Consider the following 22,601-nt stretch of genomic DNA (forward strand, 5'->3'; position numbering starts at 1 on the left):
ATGTGCTAATCATGCATTGTATTTTTTGTTGGGTGGATTTTATACTCATGTACCTACTTTTTGCACTAATAGATAGACCTTCAATTGATAGAGCAGCAGAGACTAGTACTACTAAAGCTGATCCATTTCTTGGAGCAATTAGTGTGACTAGTACTGGTTCATTTGTGGGGACATTGTTGCTAAACAAGAAAACTATATTTCCATTAAAATTATGAAAGATTCTAGGTGCTTTAAAATTGTTATTATTTATAGTGTAATTTTAGTTTACTTATACATAACTCATTTTGGACTAATAATCCCATGATTTTTTTGTAGGCAATAATGTTTTCTTTGATCATCTTTTTGATATATTGAGGCCATTTCGACCCACCATACGTAAAAGGTATGTAATTTCATATCATTTCTACAATACTTTTCTTTTCTTCCATTTATTGTACTATTTATTGATCTAATTTTTTTAATTTTTTTTAAAGGTGGAATGATTGGGGTCCTGAATTAAAAAATCAGCTGGCTCATTACATCTTTTGAGGACCTTTTTCGATAAAAAACATTTTTGACACTATCCTACTTCTCAAAAGACCATCAAAACATATAAAGACTGTGAGGGACCAATATGCAAGGGGTCTAAAGGAGAACCCAAAGTATGACCATCCTCCAATGATTCCATCAATGGAGTGGAATGAAATAATAGAAGATGCAAAAGAGAAAAGGCTATATGATAATAAAGGAAATAAACCAGAAGAGGGCAAAAGAAGATATGTCATGATATTATTAAGTAGAATGTAATCATGCACTAGTTAGTGATCTTTATAAATATGTAATGTAACATGTTTCAAACTGATTATAGAATGCAAGACACATTAGTGGCTACAAAAGTGAGACTAGAAAAGGTTGGCCAACACAAACTTGGCTCTGGTAGCTATATGAATCTTTAGTCTCGGTAGAAGCAATGGAATTTCATATAATTTTTTTAATATAGTGTTGTAAACAATTTTGTTTAATCAAATCATACATGCAAAACTAACAATATTAATTCTCCTATCAGCCTTTTTCTTAAGATAGCTAAGAAAAACAAAAATAAGAAATGATTTTTTAAAAATGCTCTTTGATAAACCTTGTTGGATGATGAAAGAATGTTGGTTTAAGTAATTCTCTATGAATGTTGCATATTGTTATTGATTTTTATTTCATGTTAATGAATATTGTTATGTGTTAATGAATTCTTGATGAGTATTGCATATTAATGAATTTTATTTAATATTAATGAATGTTATGTGATTGTATTGATTTAATGTAGTTGTTCATAAATAGATGAATGAATGAATAAAGTATGAAATTAGATGATAATGGAGAATTTAGATAGGCCAGATGAGGTTCCACCTTCACATGGTTGGCGTTGTTAAGTAGAGAATATTAAAGTATTCTCAAAACCAAGTGAAGCTAAAACTAACATACCAAGGATATCTTCATAACCGGCTAATAGTTTCTTTTCTTTGAGATAGAGTTCTGTGTCCATTCTTTTATCAATCACTACTCTTTTAGGCTCCTCAATTTCCTACTCTATTCTTTCTTTTTCTTCAAAACTATTACCAAAGTAGCAATTTATTCTTGATAATATTTAGCTTAGTTACCAAGAAATTTAATTTTGATCCTGATACCTCTGCTTCCTTCAACTACTATTCTATTGTATTCATTAGGTTTTCATTCCTCACCCACATTTTTTCAAACTTGAAAGGAAATTGTTTTGGGAGTGAATCCTCAATGATATTTAGCTGAACTGCAAAGTGGTTTGAACTAGAATGAGGGAGGTTATGGGTTGAGACAGTATATTGAAATCATTTTTTATTGAGATTCTTTGGTGATTCTCCACTATTTTTCTCTAGGATTCATTATAGAATTGAATTCACCACCTATAGTACAAATCTGAATTCATTATAATATTGAACTCATTATAGCATTAAATTTAAAACTCAGAATATTTTTGTTAAAAAATAATATCATGTCCAACACATGCTTACACTAGCCTTCCATACTATGATCAACATTGATACTAAAAACTAGCTTGTAGTCTATTCAAGAAGAACAAATAATTATCTAGTATAGATTATGCAAATCTAATACAATTTAGTAATCAAATCTGATACATATGTGACATGAACAATGATTAGTGGTGAAGGGGGCAAGATTCGATAGCTTCTTAGATTGATCGTTTGTATATGAAATGTATTCTTTGATGTATTGGTTATTTCTAATACTTGGTGAAGAGGAAGACTATATATGGATTATAAGGGTCTATTAGATCATATGATGATAACTTAGTTGGGTTGTTGATACAAGTCTATATGTGGAAGAACCTAATGGAGATAACACTATGATTCTTTCATAGAATAACTATTCATTGAACCTGAATACAAGCAATGATCATGTGTTGTTGCTACAAAAGATCAATCATTTGAGTGCTGCAGTGAGTGGACTAATGACACTACCTAATAATAACAAGTATTGTAGTGATCTCTACAAGTAGTGTGGCAAGATTTTTCCAGATTTTCAACACGTCGCTAAAGAAAGAGGGGAGAAATGTTTTACAAAGGTATTTGTTTATAATGCTCTACAATCACCTCAAAAAGATAGTGCATAGAATTTAAAACCAAATCTTGGTTCTTTTATTCAAATAATATTAGATAACTTATCAAGAGAGAGTGATACTATTTGTGACATAGATAAAAGTGTATTTACTTAATTGAAACAATGTTTTGATCAATAGTGGAATAACTCTTCTTATATGTTTAGATGAATGTTTGAATGTGTGTTGAAATGCATGGTTGACCTTGTTCAGCATGCATTTCTTTCTTGTATAATTCTCATATTCATATTTAGTGTGGTTGTGTTGGCATCCCTGTTATCCATGACTTGATAATACTCTATTATATTGACATTGACGTCTACAATATTGAATAGTTTTGTAGATCTCTCGAAATCACAGGTGGAACTTGATGGAAAACTATGTGTTTTTGTTCAAAGTGGTCTCATGGATCTATATGATAGTTTGTTTAGTTAGATTTACAATAGCCTTAATCTTATTTATGATTTCCATATTTCTAACACTTCATATACTTTCTTAGGAGATAAATAGGAAAGATAATTTATTTCAATACATTACACAAATTAAAGTATGTCTTACTATCATGCAATTGAATGTTACATCATCTATAACTTCTTGTAACTAATAATGAATTAAAGGATTCAAAGTTTAGAAAATAATTGAGTGAAACTATAGGTTCTTTGTTAGAGCTGCATGTAGTTCCAATTTTCAATGAAAATGATGCAATAAGCGCAAGAAAAGCACCATACAAGGTATTTATTCCTACAATGAATTTAAACAACATGCTTTGTTTACATCAATGTTGTTGGATACAATTGATTAATTGTGTGTTGTCTTTGATGTTACAAAAATGTCATATCTGTTGTTAGTCAATGCTTACTGAGCCCACTTGGTCAATGAAGATAGTTTTCCTTGTCTACTAAGCATTCATAGGTTTACTTTGAACAGACAATAGTGTCTACCGAAGCTCACTCAGGAGTCAAAGGAATTGAGGTAGAAAAGAGTGTTAATCGAGCTCACTCAATTAACAAAGGGAAAGTTGGATAGAGTTAGTATTCACTGAGTTCACTCAGTTGCCAAAGAATTTTTGCAAGTTTGTGGTGTTTACTAAGCTTCTATTGGTTAACATAGAGAATCATTTCAAAGTTTGTTTCTACCGAGTAGGGTTAGCTTACGAAGGATTTTCCTAGTTTTGGCATATGAAGCTTAATTACTTTATGTATTGATTCTAGCCAACTATGGTGATGAATATTGGTTATTGTAATTTGAATTTGGGCTGACTTGACAATCTGGAAGGTATAAATAAAAGGTCAAGTTGATATTTCTAGTGTGTGTGCAAGTGTATTGATTGAATTGAAAAGAAAAGAGAGGAAGCAAACTTGAAGGATAAGCAAGTATCCTTGTGGAGCAGAAAAGTAATATTTGATTAGGAAGGATCAAGTTTAAGTAGAAAAGAGATCTAGATTCAACAATTCAACTACATCACAATGAGGTCATTTCATTGTTACTCTCTAACCATTATAGCAGTGATCTAAAATCTCTTAGCAGAGTTGGTTTAATAGCCAATTGTAAATCCTCTAACAAGGTGGCAATTGGACATTGAATTGTTTTTAAGACCTATCTCAAGGCCACTCCTAGTAGGGTGATTAAATCCCCTAATAGGTTCACACCTAACAGTGTGTTTTGTAACCTTTAATAGGGTTGATTTCTAATAGGGCTCACTTCAAAAGAGTGAAAAACAGTAACTAGTTACATTGGTGGTTTTTCCAAAATTGGGTTTCCACATTAAATTCTAGTGTTTCACGTGTTCATGTTATTTCTCTTATTCTTACAAGTTAATTACTATCAAATGTTTTAAGATCTACTAAAATTAAATCACACTCTACATTTACCAAGTTACAACATTTTTTGTGTGTTTACCAAGTAACAACAACAATCAGTTTTCTCAGTCTAAATTTTATTGTTGACATCTAAGGGATCTAGGATTTATTCTAGTAGTAATTGATTCACCCCCTCATCTCAGTTACTCCCATATTTCCAATCATTGGTATCAAAGTATTTGGTGCTTGCAGGAAAGGTTTCAAGGACTTAAGCTAAAGATCAAGAAGTCTTACAACAGATAAATTCCAAAGCTAAACAAAGACAACTTTTCAACATGGCAGGGATTCATGAGACTTCATCTGGCCACCATTAGTGATTCAAGAATCTAGCCACCATTAGTGATTCAAGCTAAAAATACCTTGATGAAGAATACAAAACTCCTACTGGTACATTACTTGTTGGAGATCTTGCTGAGAAAAAGAACCATAACATCATGATGATTGATATTGCATCTACTCTCAACTATGATGAATTTGATGAGATCAAAGACTGTAAAACTACTTTTTATATGTGGAACAAGCTCATCTATGGTGGTGATGATAATGTAAGGAGAGCCAAAGTAGAAAGCCTTAGAGGAAAATTTGATTAGATGAGAATGAGAGAAGATGGAAATGTTTCCAAATATGTGGGAAGAATCAAATCTAGTGTCAGTGCAATCAAAGCTTCTAGAGGAGAAATCAAGGAAGAAATTGTTGTAAGTAAAGTTCTCAGAACATTGCTTCTATTTATGCGATTAGAGTATCTGCTATTCAAGAAAAGAGGTGTGATCCAAATCACAAGTTAAGTTTGGATGCCTTAGTGGGAAGATTGATAGCTTTTGAGCTAGACAACTTTGACAATTATGTTCTAGCTTCCAAAAATGTTGAGTCTACATTTGAAGCTAAACTTTCATTCAAAGAGAAAGGCAAGAAGATAAAAGACATTCAGTTAGAAAGTGAAGAGAAAATAGAGGAAAGTTTTGAAATGATCTTGAAGTTGTTGAAGCTTTACTTGCAAAAAAATATTCTAGAGGTAGAGGAAAGTACAAAGGTAAAGTTCCTTTAATCTACTTTTCATGTGAAGAAATTGGTCATATTGCTTCCAAGTGCCCAAACAAAGAAAGAAGGATGAGAAGAAGAGCCACAAGTACAAAGGCAATAAGGAATCCAAGATTAACAAATAATTCAAAGACAAAGGTAAGAAGATTTTTTTTATGGCTAAAGATTCTAACAACAATGAAGATGAAATAGTGTACATTGCTGTAAAACATGAATCTGATGAAGAAGAAGATAAGATGGCACTTATCCCTCATGTTAGTAAAAATGACACATGGATCATAGATAGTAGATGTTCACATCATATGACTGGAGAAAAAAAAAAATTGAACAGTTTGAACACTATGATGGAGGGGTGTAAGGTTTGGAAACAATGAACCTTGTTGCATAAAAGGGAAAGGCTGAATCTCATTAACCAATGAACTTTATGTGACAATGTCTATTAGGTTGAAGGACTAAAACATAATGTGCTAAGTGTGGCACAACTAATCAACATTGGATTCAAGGTAGAATCCATGTATGGCAAGGCAAGATTATTGGATGACAAAGGAAATCTAATTAGATCAGTCAAAAAAATAAGAGGTAACCTATTTTATCTTGATCTTGGTGATTGCTCATGTTTTATTGCTCAAATGAAAGAAATTTGGTTATGGCATAGAAGACTATGTCATGTAAACTTTGATAATATGGTCAAGATAAACAAATTTAGAAAAGTAAAAGGTATCCCTTGTTTGAAAAAACTAGATGTTAGATTATGCAAAAATTGTTAGACTGGCAAAATGGGAAAGACTAGTTTTAAGAGCAAAAACTATCAATTTGAAGATGTCTTGGAAATTGTGTGTACTAATTTGTATGGACCCATTGGAATAGAAAAATATAGTGGAGAAAAATTCTTTATTCTTTTTGTTGATGACTATTCCAAAATGATGATTGTTATGTATCTTAGAGAAAAGTTAGAAGCATTTGAGAAATTCAAATGGTATCTAGCAAGAATGGAAAAATAAACTAGAAAAAGATTGAAATGCTTAAGATTAGATAGAAGTGGTGAATTCATCTCCAATGAATTCAATAATTTTTGCACTAAAAGAGGAATCAAAAGTAAAGTATCGGCCCCTAGTACTCTTGAGCAAAATAGAATAGCTAAAAAAAGAAATAGATCCATTATGGATTGCGCAAGGAGTCTAATGATTCAAAAGAATGTTGCTATCAAATACTAGAAGGAAGCCATCATCATTGCAGTTCATAATTTGAACCGAGTACAGTTGAAGAAGGACTCACGCAAAACTCCCCATGAATTATGGTATGGCTACAAATCCAATGTAAGTTACCTAAAAGTATTTGGCAGTAAATGTTATATCTTGAAAGAGTCTAGAAAAGGAAAGTTTGATGTAAAAGGTGATGAAGGTATATTCTTAGAATATTCTTGCAAAAGTAAGGCATACAAATGTTTGAATTTGTTTACTCATAAAATCATAAAAAGTGCACATGTGAGAATTGATGAGTTTGCAGAAAAGACTAAAGAAGAAAGCAAAAGGAAACTAGAAAATTACAAAAAAATTGTCTACTTCAAACTTGATACATTGCTAGGCACATCTAACAATAAGGAGAATTCACCTCCCAAGTCTTCCATAGCTACCAAGTTGCAAGAAGTACAAATCGAATCACAGGGACCCAAGTCATATTCTAAAGCTACCACGTCAATGTCTACCAAGTTTGAACAACCCGAGCCTAAAGTTGAAATTCAAAATGAAGACAATGTAATTCATTCAAAAGGCAAAGAACCTATATTGGCTAGATATGTTAGAAGGCATCATGCACCTGATCAGATTATTGGAGATAATTAGAAGGTACTATGACAAGAAGAAAATTGAAAGGTACATGTTTACTTGCTAATTTTGAACCTAGAAGTGTTAAGGATTCAATAGAAAATGAAAGTTGGATTGAGGCAATGAATGAAGAAATAGAACAGATAGAAAATAACAAAACTTGGACTCTTGTTCCTAGGCCTAAAGATAAAAATGTGATTGGAACAAAATGGGTATTCAAAAATAAGTTGAATGAAGATGGAAAAGTATCAAGAAACATAGATATATTAGTGTGTAAAGTGTATTCTCAAGAAGAAGTAATTGATTATGGTGAAACTTTTGCTTCTATTGCAAGATTAGAAGGTGTTAGGACCCTACTTGCATATGCAGCTCACAATGATTCAAAGTATAACAAATGGATGTTAAATTTGCATTTCTAAATGGAATTATTGATGAAGAAGTCTACATTGAACAACCATAAGGTTTTTCTGATCCTAACAAAAGGGACATGGTCTATAAATCACACAAAGCACTATATGGTCTCAAATAAGCTCCTAGAGCCTGGTATGAAAGACTACATAATTACTTGATACAGATATATTTTCAGAGAACAAATGATAATAGTAGTTTGTACATCAAGGAAGGACTAGATAACAAAATTATGTTGGCAGAGATATTTGTGGATGACACTCTATTTATAGGAAATGATGATCTATGCAAAGTATTTTTAGAAAAAATGAGCAAAAAGTTTGAGATGTCCATGTTTGGTGAAATAAAATTCTTTTTTTTATTACAGATACAATAGAACAAAAATGGTATCTATATCACCAGTTGGTACCCCCATGTGTACTGGACTCAAGCTTACCAAAGACAATGATTCCAAAGAAGTAGATCAAACCTTAAATAGATCAATGATTGGAAAATTATAGTATGTAGTTCACACAAGGCCTGATATTGCCTTAGCAATTGGGATAGTGGCAAGATTCTCATCTAAACCTAGAGAAAATCATATGATGACAATCAAAAGAATCTTGAGATATCTGAAAGGTACTGAGGACTATGGCTTATGGTACAAATTTGGAGGAAACCTAGACCTAAAGGTATTCACTAATGTTGATTGGGCAAGAAATCTTGATGATATAAAAAGAACAAGTGGTGGAACTTTCTTTCTTGGAAAAAGGTGGGTATCTTGGACAAGCAAGAAGCAAAACTATACATCCCAATCCATAATAGAAGTAGAGTATGTAGTAGCAATAGTGAATTGTTCTAATATTGTTTGGTTGAAACAATTTCTAGAAGGAATGAAGGTTGAAATCAAAGAGCCAGTAGTCATGTATTGTGATAACACCAACACAATTAACATATCAAAGAATGTAGTAATGCATTCCAAAACAAAGCGCATTGTTATAAAATATCACTTTTTCATAGAACTGGTGTAGGAAAAAGAAATCAAATTGGAATATGTCCATACAAAAGAACAAATTACAGACATACTCACCAAGCCATTACCTAAGGATGCATTCCTGTATCTAAGAGGTAAGCTAGGGGTCATTCCCCTATCTGAAACTCACTAAATAAAGTTTAGTGATGCATCAACAAGAACCAAGTTCAAGATCAATCAGTTGATGCAACCTAATCAAGAGAATATTGCACATGAATTAGTACTCAAGGTACACTGATACAAATTTGGCATGTGTTGTCTTTGGCATATGTCATCAAAGAGGAAGAAGTTTACTATTATATCTATATCTTTCTTAAATTTTTTAGAGGTAGAAGTTTGAAAAGAAGTTATGCAAAGGGAGAATACAACATAAAGAATAAGCTCTTTTGTAAAATCAAAGAGGGAGAAATTTTCTATCAAAAGGAATCTTGTTTTCAAATTTTCATTATGCTATGACATGTTGTTTTACCATCAATGCCAAAGAGGGAGATTGTTGGATACTATTGATTAATTGTGTGTTGTCTTTGATGTTACACAAATGTCATATCATTTGTTAGTCAGTGCTTACTGAGCTTACTTGGTCAGTGAAGATAGTTTTCCTTGTCTACTGAGTGTTCACAAGTTTACTCTAAATAGATGATAGTGTCTATTGAAGCTCACTCGGGCGTCGAAGGAATTGAGGTGGAAAAGAGTGTTAACTAAGCTCACTTAGTTAATGAAGGGAAATTTGGACAAAGTTAGTATTCACTGAGTTCACTTGGTTGCCAAAGGATTTTTGCAAGTTCATAGTGTTAACCGAGTTTTTGTTGATTAACACAGAGAACCATTTCAAAGTTTGTTTCTACCGAGCAGGGTTAGCTTATGAAGGATTTTTCTTATTTTGGCATATGAAGCTTAATTAATTTATGTATTGATTCTAGCCAACTATGGTGATGAATATTAGTTATTGTAATTTGAATTTGGGCCGACTTGACAATCTGAAAGGTATAAATAAAAGGTCAAGTTGAGATTTCTAGTGTGTGTGCAAGTGTATCGATTGAATTGAAAAGAAAAGAGAGGAAGAAAAATTGAAGGATAAGTATATATCCTTGTGGAGTAGAAAAGTAATATTCGATAAGGAAGGATCAAGTTTAAGTAGAAAAGAGATTTGGATTCAACAATTCAACTACATCACAATTAGGTCATTTCATTGTTACTCTCTAACCATTGTAGCAGTGATCTAAAATCTCTTAATAGATTTGGTTTAATAGTCAGCTGTAAATCCTCTAACAAGGTGGTAATTCCATTGAATTGTTTTTAATACCTCTTGCAAGGCCACTCCAAGTAGAGTGATTAAATCCCCTAATAGGGTCACACCTAATAGTGTGTTTTGTAACCTTTAATAAGGTTGGCTACTAACAAGGCTCACTTTAGAAGAGTGAAAAATAGTAACTAGTTATATTGGTGGTTTTTTCCAAATTGGGTTTCCACATTAAATCCTAGTGCCTCATTTGTTCATGTTATTTCTCTTATGCTTACAAGTTAATTACTATCAAATGTTTTAAGATCTACACAAAGTAATTCACACTCTACATTTATTGAGTAACAAAATTTTCTGTGTGTTTACCAAGTAATAACAAAAATCAATTTTCTCAGTCTAAATTTTATTGTTGATATCTAAGGGATCTAGGATTTATTCTAGTAGTAATTGATTCACACCCCCCTTAGTTACTCCTTCTATATTTCCAAAAAATGAAACTCTAGTTGCTTTAAGACTTTTTTAGATCCAATAATCAAAGTTTGAATAGATTAAGCAACAAATGATCATAGTATTAAATATTTCATGCAAAGCACCATTCACTAACTATGCTCTTAATGTGTCATCTATAACATGTCTTTCATTTAGGTAGATGTGTAAACTATCATATAAAATTAAGTTTATCATAATTAGTGACATTGTGGTCTTAATATATCTGTAGCAGTGCTTTCAATCTAGTTAGATCCTTAAACTATTAGGTTATGAATAGCTTTTGACACTATTTTCTTGTTCATTGGACTAAGTTCTTCCTTTTGAAGCTACCCTTAGACTAATTTTTTGTAACCATATCCTTTTGATCTTCTACTACCATTGTTATACATCATCTCAAAAATTTGTTAACAACCATAGGATTATCTCTTTATTCTTCACATATCCACTATGACTATTGCACACATAGATACTAATTAAGTGTGTCATACTTTATGACTTTTGTTGTCAGTATGCTCTAGGTGTTTTATGGCTTCTTTTGATTAGGTTTAGTAGTAATAGATTAAGATGTAGATGCTCATGATATTAAATGTTTTATTCAATAGGTCATTTGACTATTTGTTCTCTTAGTCTCAAACGGTTCTTTTATTTTAGGTAGATGCTTAAATTTTGTTATATTTAACTAGCTTTTGGTAGTCTTCTTGTTCATTAGAATAGGTAATATTTTTCTAAGTTCCCTTGCTACTTAAGATGTGCTAAGAAGCTCCATTGATATAGAAAATCAAGATAAAAATTAAAATACCAACCCTATTTGCATAACTGTAATGAGGAATGATTAATTTGTTTCTATCCCAAGACTTTTGCACTTATTGGAATCTAAATCTAGAGCATGTGGCATTTTGCCAAGAACGGGAAGAGACATATACCAACTTCTCTTGCAGGAAAACTATTAAGCACTTCTAGAAGGATTAACAATCCCTAAATCATTCCCCAATCTCATTACTAATATGAAGGCAAATCCATATGATGTCAAGGCATTCACTTTGAAGATGAAAGCCGTGGTATGTTTTAAATTATTATGTGTTATTTGTGGAGGTTTTCACATGCACTTTATTTTCCTAGTTTTTGTTCTGTGATACATTCTAATATTAACATTAATGACTAGGATATATTCTATCTTCCCTCTATTTTAAAATTATGCTTGAGAAATTGACAGTTAATTTTGTTTAATTTGTTGGGCCTTAATACTAGACATGGTAGATAAGATTACATTAAAAAATATACTATTTTCTTCTCTAAATTACCATGATTGCAATTTGTGGATCTCATTTATAGTAGATCTGAAATGACTAATGCATGTAACTATAAAATCTACACTATCAAACCACAAGTTGTAGTACAGAAGATGATTGGAATCACAGTTCATAGTGAGGAACAATTACACAAAGAATATAGATAATTATGCTTTTATTTTTTCATTAGTGCTCAAGAGTTAATACAGTACTTACTAGTACAGGGAGGACCTATCATACATTGGATCCCTTAAGTCAACAATGGAGAAACTATTTGAGACACAACTATTGGTCTAACTACCCAAAACAACTCAGTAACATGCATTACCTAAGCTGACAAATTTTAACAATATAACAAAGTCAACATAAAAATTTATCAAATTGTAACATATAATAACTATTGGCAAAATCATTTTCTACAAAATCCTCCATTCTAGAAACTTATTCTTGTTTATATTTGATAGTTGAACAAGATGAAACAATTATCAGAAACTATAATGTTGTAAACAACTCTTTACACAATTTTAACTTTGAAATCCTTGGATACATCTCTCCATTCTAAGTTACTAGATCCTTACAAAATCTATCTATTGTTGTACTAAATAGAATAGGTATTAGGAGTGGCTTTGGGGAAACCACATATCCAGAGGGTATCTAGTTGTTTCTGACTATTCTTATAGCTAAAGAAACTAGACAAAATTAAAAATAAAGAATATTAATCTATTAAAAACCCAAATATTTAATATGCCTTGAATCAGAAAATATGTCATGAGACACCATAGAAAATATATTAAAGACCAAGTGAATCATCTTTGTTATAAGAATTAATGATTTTCTATAGGAAGCCTAAGATTATAAGATAGATAAGACATGATTAGCTAAGGATAATAATGAACAATGGCGATGCAAAGGACAACAATTAAAGTACATAAATATATTATTAAAATATGATTCTAATTGGAGCCATTATTGGTATAAAGGAAAAGAAACAACATTTAAATTATAATAAACAATAATTAATGAATAATATTAAGGCACCTGAAGTAGTAATTAGTAAATAAATAAGGAGAAGATCAATTCACTAGATATCAATGATTCAACACATAGATCAAACAAGATTAGAATATTCATTATAGGCAGTAGCATTCTATTCTCTTTATAAGAGAAAAAAAACCTTTATCAATCAAATATAAATATTGAAAAAATCAACATATGTACTTCTTTAAAGGGTGGAATGTTAGAATTCTTTAGAATAACTGAGAGGGGGGTGAATCAGTTATTCAAGGTCCAATGATGTCCAATTCAAACTTTTTCTTCTAATCCTTAATGGCACAAAACTAAAATTATCATGCATGCAATTGAACATTAAGCAATGATGAAAAGTAAACATGCATCACACCATAACACTAAGGATTTTGATGACCCAGAAACCCTCCAAGAATAAGAAGGTAAAACTGGGTTGCGAATGATGCCCATTAAATAACTGCGCAATTAATTTCAACCATTTTTTATGGTTTTCCCTGTTAAAGGCTACAACACATTTTTAAATGTGACCTTGTTAAAGGATTTAAGAACATTCAACTTGGAATGTCACCCTGTTAAAGGATTTACATAGAGCTATCAGGCTCACCCAAATCCATGGAATTTATAGTCACCTTCTCAAAAGAATCTTTCATCCCTCTCTAAGGATCTCATATCCTCCTCCTAAGGATGTCTTATCCTTCTCCTAAGGATCTCTTTATCCTTTTCTTGAGGATCTCTTTGTCCTTCTCCAGGGGATCTCTTTATCCTTTTCCTGAGGCTTATCCACCTAGCTATTAAGCTAACCTAGCAATGTAGGATTTCAATATCTAACACAATGGTAAGAAAGTATTAGAAGGGTTTTGACCTAATACAGATTGCAACCCTAACTATGCAGATTTCATATCACTCTTCAGTTCTTTTCTTTGCTTGGCTTTTCCTCCTTTGCAGTGTTGACAGCTTGTTCACCCATCAAGATCTGTCTCCTTGAGTTCTTTCACTTGTTATGCCAATGCATTCTATGGTCACTGATCAACTCAGATTCTTGATACTCTGTCCTTACTCCTCTTGGCTTCTTCACATGATCACACTTATGACCAACTCCCTCTCATGCATGCGCATTTGATCTCTAACCTGTAACTCCTTATATAGAAATTTTGTTCTCAATTTCCCACTCAAATCTTTTGAGAAAATGGCATTCTTTTCCCTCCAAATTTCTTCTTCTAGAAACTTCATGATAAATCTATTAGCATTTTCCTTGAATTGGTTTGCATGGTTTACATAAAATTTTGTGACATCTACTCATCATCCTTATCATCCAACTAATTCAAAAAATTTGATGTAACAAACTTATTGTTGCTGCTCTGGCAAATCTTTAACCTTAACGAATAATGTAGCAACTTAGCATCATTGATTTACTTATGCTTGGCTCCTTCTGTGTTACTCGGCTTCTATTTTTATTTACTAGCACTCAGCACCTGAAGAAATTCTGTGAAACTCGGCACTTGTATCTTGTTCGGCACTTGAAGTCATTCGGCACTTGATCTTCACTTCGCACCTGAAGGTTGCTCGATACCTGAAGATCACTCGACACACACTAAAGTTGAACTTACTCAGCTTCAACTGAGAATCTGCTTGGCTCTAACTAGCTAGTTCAGCTCTCTCCAATGAACTTAGTTAATCCTTACATCTTTGATGTGTCTCAGTGTGTCCATCCTCTGTATCTTAGAGTATGTCATCAATACACAATTTCATCAATGGCTTAGCTGATCCTTATACTTCATTACAACATCATAACTTCAACCTTTCTCTAGGTACTCTAGTTACATCTTATTGATTGCCACTTCCTTGTCAATCAACCAATTGATAATATTTGGATTACTAAAGCAATTGTCATTCCTGCAAGTAGCAAGTTTGACATCAATGACAAAATAATGATTGAAACATTCTTTACCACCAGTTCCATTTCTCTTCATTCATGATCTTTTCAATCATTTCCAACATGGAAATCATCTTCCAAAATGAAAATGGCATCAATTTGGATCTATTTAATTTACAATAACAGATTGAAAACACATAATGTGCAATAATCTTATATATTCTACAAGTGTAGTGATATGAAATAGTAGAACCAATGAGTTTTGTAGGATAATATGAAATGCATACCCTAAAACATTATTCTAATTATAGCATTTTAGGCAATAATGTAGAAAGAAGAATGAAATGAAAGAAAGGGGAGCATATATGAGATCACTATCTAAATAGACCACCCAATGATAGATGTCCAATGTGCTTTCCACTTAGGGCCAAGTGGGTATAAATTCTAATCGCGGGTTTAGATAGGAGGGTTTCCTGCTATACTATTACAATTTCCTTTTCATCCCCACACTAGCTAATTGTCGGAGAAATCACAATCATGAGAGGATGAATAAGGATACATGAATAGGGAGGGCAAGGATGAGAATCCCATTAGGTAAACCATCCCTTGGTGGAATTCTAATCACAATGTGTGATCCATTTGGAGGTAAAAGTGGTATAAAATCTTCTCTTGAGCCAACCTATCATGCCCCCTCATTCAAAACCTATTATGATTGAATGCTAACAATGAATATAGATGTGACGTGACTTATCTAATAAATTATGATGATTATACATATTATACTCATGTGTGATTACTAACCCTAAGAGGGAAAAAATACCTGGCCTATTTAAACATTACTATAAATGATGGATCTTATTAGTCATTGTATAGAGATTAAGTATAGTGGTGTTATACCAAATTTGAATATTAAAAATATAAATATAAACCATTTTAAAGAAGGAAGAGTTTGAGAGCATGTAGATTCCATTAAATTAAAGCTAGAATTATATTACAATTAAGATACATGGGGAGAAGTTCCCACACATAAAAAATGTAAAATGAAAAGTGTCACAAAAGTTATTATCTAATTTGAGATCTTAGTTTTTTTTTTAAAGTTTAGAATATGGGTGTGATTGGTCAATTGATTGGTAGTTACTAAGTCTTTGTAATTAGAAGTTAATGTTTATATTGTAATGATATTTTTTAAGGGTTGATTGAATTTTATTACTAGAAGGAGGAACCAATTTAGGGGAAAATCTATAAAGAGAGAGCTTTCAAGAAAATGCTTTGGAGGTTCCTTTATAAAAGAGTCCTTTTCAATACATATATCTTGTAGACACTTGGATGAAACAAGAACATGCATTGCCAAAAACCACAAATCTTATCATAAAAGACTGAAATATCATGCTTCATGAAAGTAGGAAATGATTAAATACAATTTTCATACATCATGCCTCATGAAAGTAGGAAATTATTTAATAGAATTTGCATTAAACATGCGTGAATGTTAAAAAGACTTCATAGATACAAAGCCAGTAGTCCCATGGTGGTTAGATTTTTCTATATTTAATTTGATATTGACTACTTTAATTATTATCATCTAAATTGATGAAAATGTCTCTATCTATGTGAATATGAGTGGAGTAGTAGCACTAGGAGCAGAGTAGAAGGGTGGTTGGACTAGTAGCAGTTATAGAGCCTTAGGTCATGAGTATGGGAATGTGTTAGTGTGGTAGAGCTAGTAGTTAAATCATTTATAGAGCATATTTAGTCTCTTCATTATTTCTTAAAAGATTCTGAATAAGCTTATGAGTACAATCTTTATGATTGAGACTCTCTACCTTAAATTAATCGACCTTTTATTTGGATCCTTATAAAATTTAACTTCCCATTTTATGCACCAATTTTGTGCACATAACTAGCTAGTAGTAGCTTAATAGAGATCTTATGAATTTTTTTTAATTTAATATTTACATATAGTCAATGATATAGTTATGATTTGTGGCCATATTTGTTATCTTCAAAGACTCATGACAATTTCCATCTAGAAGGAATTTTTAAATTAAATATCTCATGTGGGTGCATTTACTACTACTTAAACCAACATTCCACCCCTTTCTTCATAATGTTGTTTCACATATAGGGAGTCATTTGGTGCGGCACTAACTCTAACAAATGGGCTCGCTTGAAATTTCACCCCATAGTCTATATTGAAATGGATTTAACCCAACTATTTCTTGACTCCATCAAGATTTTAATCCCTAGTTTTGGGTCCATTCAAAGGATAATATATGTCAAAAATTATAATGCGTGTTTATATTTTTAGAAGGAAGGTTGCCTTATTTGAGATTACCCTCATTGTAAACTCCTAACCTCACACATCTTGGATTAAGAACTCCACCCCCAAGTACATATGTAGACAATGATAAAGGTACATTTATATTTGGACTTGTATATGCAAATAATATCATAACCTCATCCATCTATAGCCACTTGTAGTGCCATCAAGATAGGTCTGTTAAATCTCATATCAAGGTGGTGGTATACCCACCAAAGACCTAAAGGTAACTATCCAAACTAATCACTGACTAGGCTAGTGATTATGGTGAAACTTTCAACCACACTTTGCTAGCCATTTCTGACCAATAGTTATACAATTTTTTGGTGGCCATTTCGACCAAGATTGGTCAAAAATTAGACCAATAGTTCAACCATTGTTTGGTGGAACTTTTGATGAAGATTAGTCAAAATTTGGACTAATGGCTATGAATAATGCTCCCACCAAATGTAGCCTATTTTGACCAAATACTTGGTCAAAATTCTGACCAATTGGAGGGTTCTTAAAAATTTTGATGAAAAAAATTGTGACGCACAACTTGGTTGCAAATTCAACCAACATGGGTCAAAATTTTGACTAATTTTCATTGAAAAATGGGTCAAAATTTACTAATGGTTATTTCCACATACATTTAGGGATAGAACCTTGCAATTATATTTATATCTACCTCCTTATTCTATTGATTCCTATCAAACCCATGCTAATGCTTTCATTAAACAATTTTAGAATAATATTGGTCCACAAATTTTTTTAACTAATTTAATGCATTGTAAGAAAAATATTAAAGATAAAGTTACTAATTTTATTGGTGGATTTAAACATTCGTACGCTCATATTTCTTATCCCATACCTAGTCATGATATTCAATGCATCTTTATTTCTAATTTATAGAGACATTAAAGATAAGATTCTCAATACTAAGTATACCTTATTTTCACATTTATGTGCAATGCTTCACCATTACTAGTTACAAGTGTGTCAACTCAAGAGCTCTACTCCAATGGCTCCTATTTCTAGTGGCAAGACTGATTTTGCTAGAAATTTAAACAAGTTCTCTAAACCTAATAATTTCATCAAAATCAAGTCAACAAATACAATTTTTGATCAAGTAGCTACTACATCTAAAGGTACAATTACTTTTTCCTTTGTATATCATAATAATTGTAAGCACACTCAAATTTTTGAACCTTCGTTTGTGGTGATGACTAAATTGATTCATGCTAGAATTCCTAATCATCCTCATATTCATCCTATTGGTACTAGTAAGCCACTTCCTAAATCTTTTGATTCAAATACTTTCTGTCAATACCACTGTCAACTGGATCATGATACTCAAAGGTTTTATGTTTTAAATAATGCTATTTAGGACCTTATTGACTCTAAGGCTATATTTATTGATGCTCAAGTTAATAATATAAATAATTTTTTGCATCGCCTAATCAGATTTTTTCACTTTACACTAATCCTTGACCTTCACACTCAGTGAATGTTATAAATCAACCTTATTCTATTGATCACCATATTAATTATGATTAGAAGATACAAGAAGCAAATCATATGGCTAATCATATTGAGTTGGAACCTCAACCTCTAATTTCTTCTCCTCCTGAACCTAAACATACACCTCTTATTAGCTTAAGTTAGTTTGACATGTTTAAAGCACCTAATGGTACTTTGGTTGAATCTCTTTACATAACTACTAGATTTGTTCATTTTCCTTCTCATGTTACTTTGGTTGATCCTTCTTTTAATGTTAATTTTATCACCAAAAATTACCTTTTTAATAAAGGGCTAGATAGAGGTACCCATGATACGACTTCCATATGGATTCAAAATTATAATTTTTTCTTTATCATCCTAAAAGTTCTATCAATTTACCTATTAATCTTTAAGGAAAATCTATTTTTACTACCTTTATTGCTATTCCTACTTCCAATCAATTTCAAGATATGATTGGTATTCCATGGCTCTCTTCCATGTAGGCCATAACTTCTTCTATTCATAAATGCGTTAAATTTCCCTATGATGGAGACATTATTATTACTATTATTCATTCCCTTTATAAACCATCATATGTTATAGATTGTGTTGAGATTGATTTTTATTGGCCATCTTGTTCTAATAAACCACCTACTCATCATGATCATCTCTATAGAAACTATTCAAAACACAAAGGAGCCAAGATCATGGAAATTAGTCTTCCTAAGGATTATTCACATGTCCCAATCTTTCCTACTCCATTTTCTCCTACTTTTGAACCTATTTAATTTCTACATGTTCCTTGTGGCTTACTATGTTTTTATTTTATTTTATATGTTTGATTTGATTTATTTAGAGGACTCTTGTTTATTCATTGAGCACACGAGGATAAAGTGATCGCCTTTTTGTATACATTCTTCTTTTTATATTTCTTTCTTCTATATGTTTCTATAAGCTATGTCATACTTATTTTATTGTTTGTACCTGTGACTTTTGTATATTCTTCTTTGTTTCTTATGTTATGGTAGTGTTGATTCTTTCTGGTCTCCATGTTATTGGCCTAAAAATATTCTTCTTTGTAACTCTTACATGTCTTTTCCTCCATTTTGTTGTAGTTTTACTTCCTTTGGGGAATGATGATATTTCATACTTGAGATAATATGACATATTATCATATAATCTTACAAACACCAATGTTAGTATATCCTTTCATACCCTCTCTATTTGTTGTGTACTCATTTCCCTTGATATGTTTCTCTTATTGGGGGCATCTCATAGCGGCAACATTCTTTAGTGGAAGTATACACTTTCGTTAAATTTATTTCTCCCATTAAGGTGTTCTAATAATTTGAGAAGCCTAGTATTGTTTTGATCCCTTAAGGACAGACACATCCTTATGCTTGGGTTGCTTTCGATTCTTTTTTTTGGATGTGGATTTCCCTTGAAGTTGAATCCTTTAATGGACTGGATATCATACTACACACACTTTCTAGAACATTTGGTTCATCTTTGATGGGTTGACTAGCATTCCACATCACACACTTGCTAGACCATTCAATGTCATCCCCTTTTGTAGAGACCTTTTCGCCTCGTCCTTTTCTTGTGTGGTTCAAAATAAGGCACAAAAACCTTATCGGCTAAGTAAATACACCCCTTTTTAGTGCTTATCTCTCTTAATATGATTTTGGATGTGACAAAGACTCAAGTCTATTGGGAGCTTGATGATTTCTTTGCCTCCTATATTGTGATAAGATTAGCTCTTTTCTTTTGATTTTCTTTAACCTAAGTTTGAGGAAACTCATAATCCCAATAAAGTGGGCACTAAATGTACCATCTTAAAATGGATACACTTTTCTTTTAAGACCTTTTAGCACCTTTTATATAATGTCTTCTTTGGACCATGGCAGTACTCATTCTCAATGTTCTTTTCTCCACTTTCCACCCTATTCCTTCTAGCATTTGCCTCTTCTTTTTGTGGCACTTTAGACCTAATCCCTGAGGCCACATCAACTTTGGTCAACCTATTCTAGATTAGGTCAACCTCAAGTTAGCCTAGTAGACCTAGTCCCCAATGATTTTGGGGCTCAGGGCCCAAAAGGCTTTCGGGGTTTAATTAGTCTTATTATACTCTCTAGGCAACTTGTATTGTTTTCTCATCCAAAATCTCATATATAAAGAAACTCGAAGGATTCATTTTCATAATATCACACACTCAAGTAACCTAAGATCTTTCTCTCAAGTCAAGATTTTTTCCTTTTTGGATTTAAGGAGCTCAAGTATTTCAAGATTGTTAGTATATAATTTATCCTTCTTTAAAATTCTAATTAATTCTTGATTCTATTTCTGAATTAAGAGGAAAATATAAATACTAATAAATGAGTTCTTTGAGTAATGAAATTTCTATATTCATAGATATAGCTCCCTAACTTTAGAGCTATAGAAATATAGACCTTATTGTAAAAGAACTATTACAACAATCACTTTTTACCAAAAAATGTAAGACAAAACATTCAATTAACAATGATGCAAAGAATGTGAAAATTGAAATGTAACTCAAATTTCATAATAATTATTAGCTATGTGATTTCATAGTATTATAAAACTTATTTAAATGAACTCAACCAAAATGAAGGCTACTTTGCTATTTGGATTCAATATCAATACACAATGCAATGAAAATCTAACTCCACATACATTCACTTCCATATGAAAATAAGAGTATGGTTCAAAAAAATCACATGGTTTACTAGCAAAACTTATGTATCAAAACCACATGATTTTAGATATTATTAAAATTAACATATATGTATCATAAATCCAAAAATTAGATAGCTAACTATTAAATTTTTTGTAACTAGATTGCTGCCCTCTTAGAATCTAAAAAACAAACTTATACAACTGGTTAGGGCTTCAAGATTAATTTTTAAAAATGAACTCATGTGGTGAGTTGCAAACTAACTTCTTAAACAAAGTTTTTTTTAATTAATTAAAAGGAAAACTTTCTAAGGAAATTGTCCCCTAGATCCTATCTAATCAACTCCCAACTATTACAGTGGGATTGCAATGCTACTCCTAATTCTTAGGAAGTCCATCATTGGCATCCTTTGACTTCTTATACGTGGTAGAGAATCCAAAAAATTCTTTCTATAGGGTTACTCCAATAAAATCCATCCTTAGCTTCTAGATGCACCCAATCTTGTGGACATGGTCCATCTTCTCATGTGCTTTCAAATGATCCTCGCATAAAATCATCACAGATTCTTTGCAAGCGATGGTGGAAAAATCCTTTAATGTACACTCCTAAATCTCTTTCATTATCTTAATTATGTCTTGAAAGGATGCAAATACTTCTTGGGTTCCCTTGTTTAGTTTTTAGTCATTTTCCATGATCCCGACATCGATGTACTTGATCTCATTATCTAGGATCTATTTGAGACATTCCATCTACCTCAACAACTCTAAAACTTCTTCTAGTCCATGCTCAATGGTCATGTTTCTCCACTCTATATTAGATCTCACGATGAATAGGAAATCAACATCTATAGCAATATCTAGGACATCTATTAAGAACTTGGTGGGACCATATGTTTGAACTTATGTGATCTAGATGATGTATTCATCCCACTTAACTTTTGATTTTTTCCATGCATTCAATTCAACTTCTAGCTCTATTACCATCTTAGCTTCCCACATATTAGTTTTAGTGAATTGAGACATAACTTATCCCATCAGTCAATACATCATCCACCCTATCATTAAAAAGTTTGGTAATTGACCTATCCCTCTTAACCTCTTCAATGATTTTTTCAATGGTGGAACAAGTGACATCTATTACTGAGGCACTAGCTAGAATTGCCAATGCATCAAGGTTTTTGAGGATGTGGATATATTCAGACATCAATTGTATGATTTACTTCATTTCCTTCTTATCTTTAAAATCCTTTTAAATTCCATTCTCAATATTCTTATCACTAGCATTGAATATCTTCATATCCACAGCTCGGATCATCATCCCAAGATCAATTCTTTCTACCATAGAGTCTTGTGGCTATAATTCTTCTAGACCTTTATCACTAGTGGGTTTTAAAATGTCTACTATCTAATACTCTATTTTATCATCCA

Source organism: Cupressus sempervirens, chromosome 4 (assembly GCF_028749045.1).
Source record: "Cupressus sempervirens isolate cs-2001-9-10 chromosome 4, ASM2874904v1, whole genome shotgun sequence".
Lineage (NCBI taxonomy): Eukaryota > Viridiplantae > Streptophyta > Pinopsida > Cupressales > Cupressaceae > Cupressus > Cupressus sempervirens.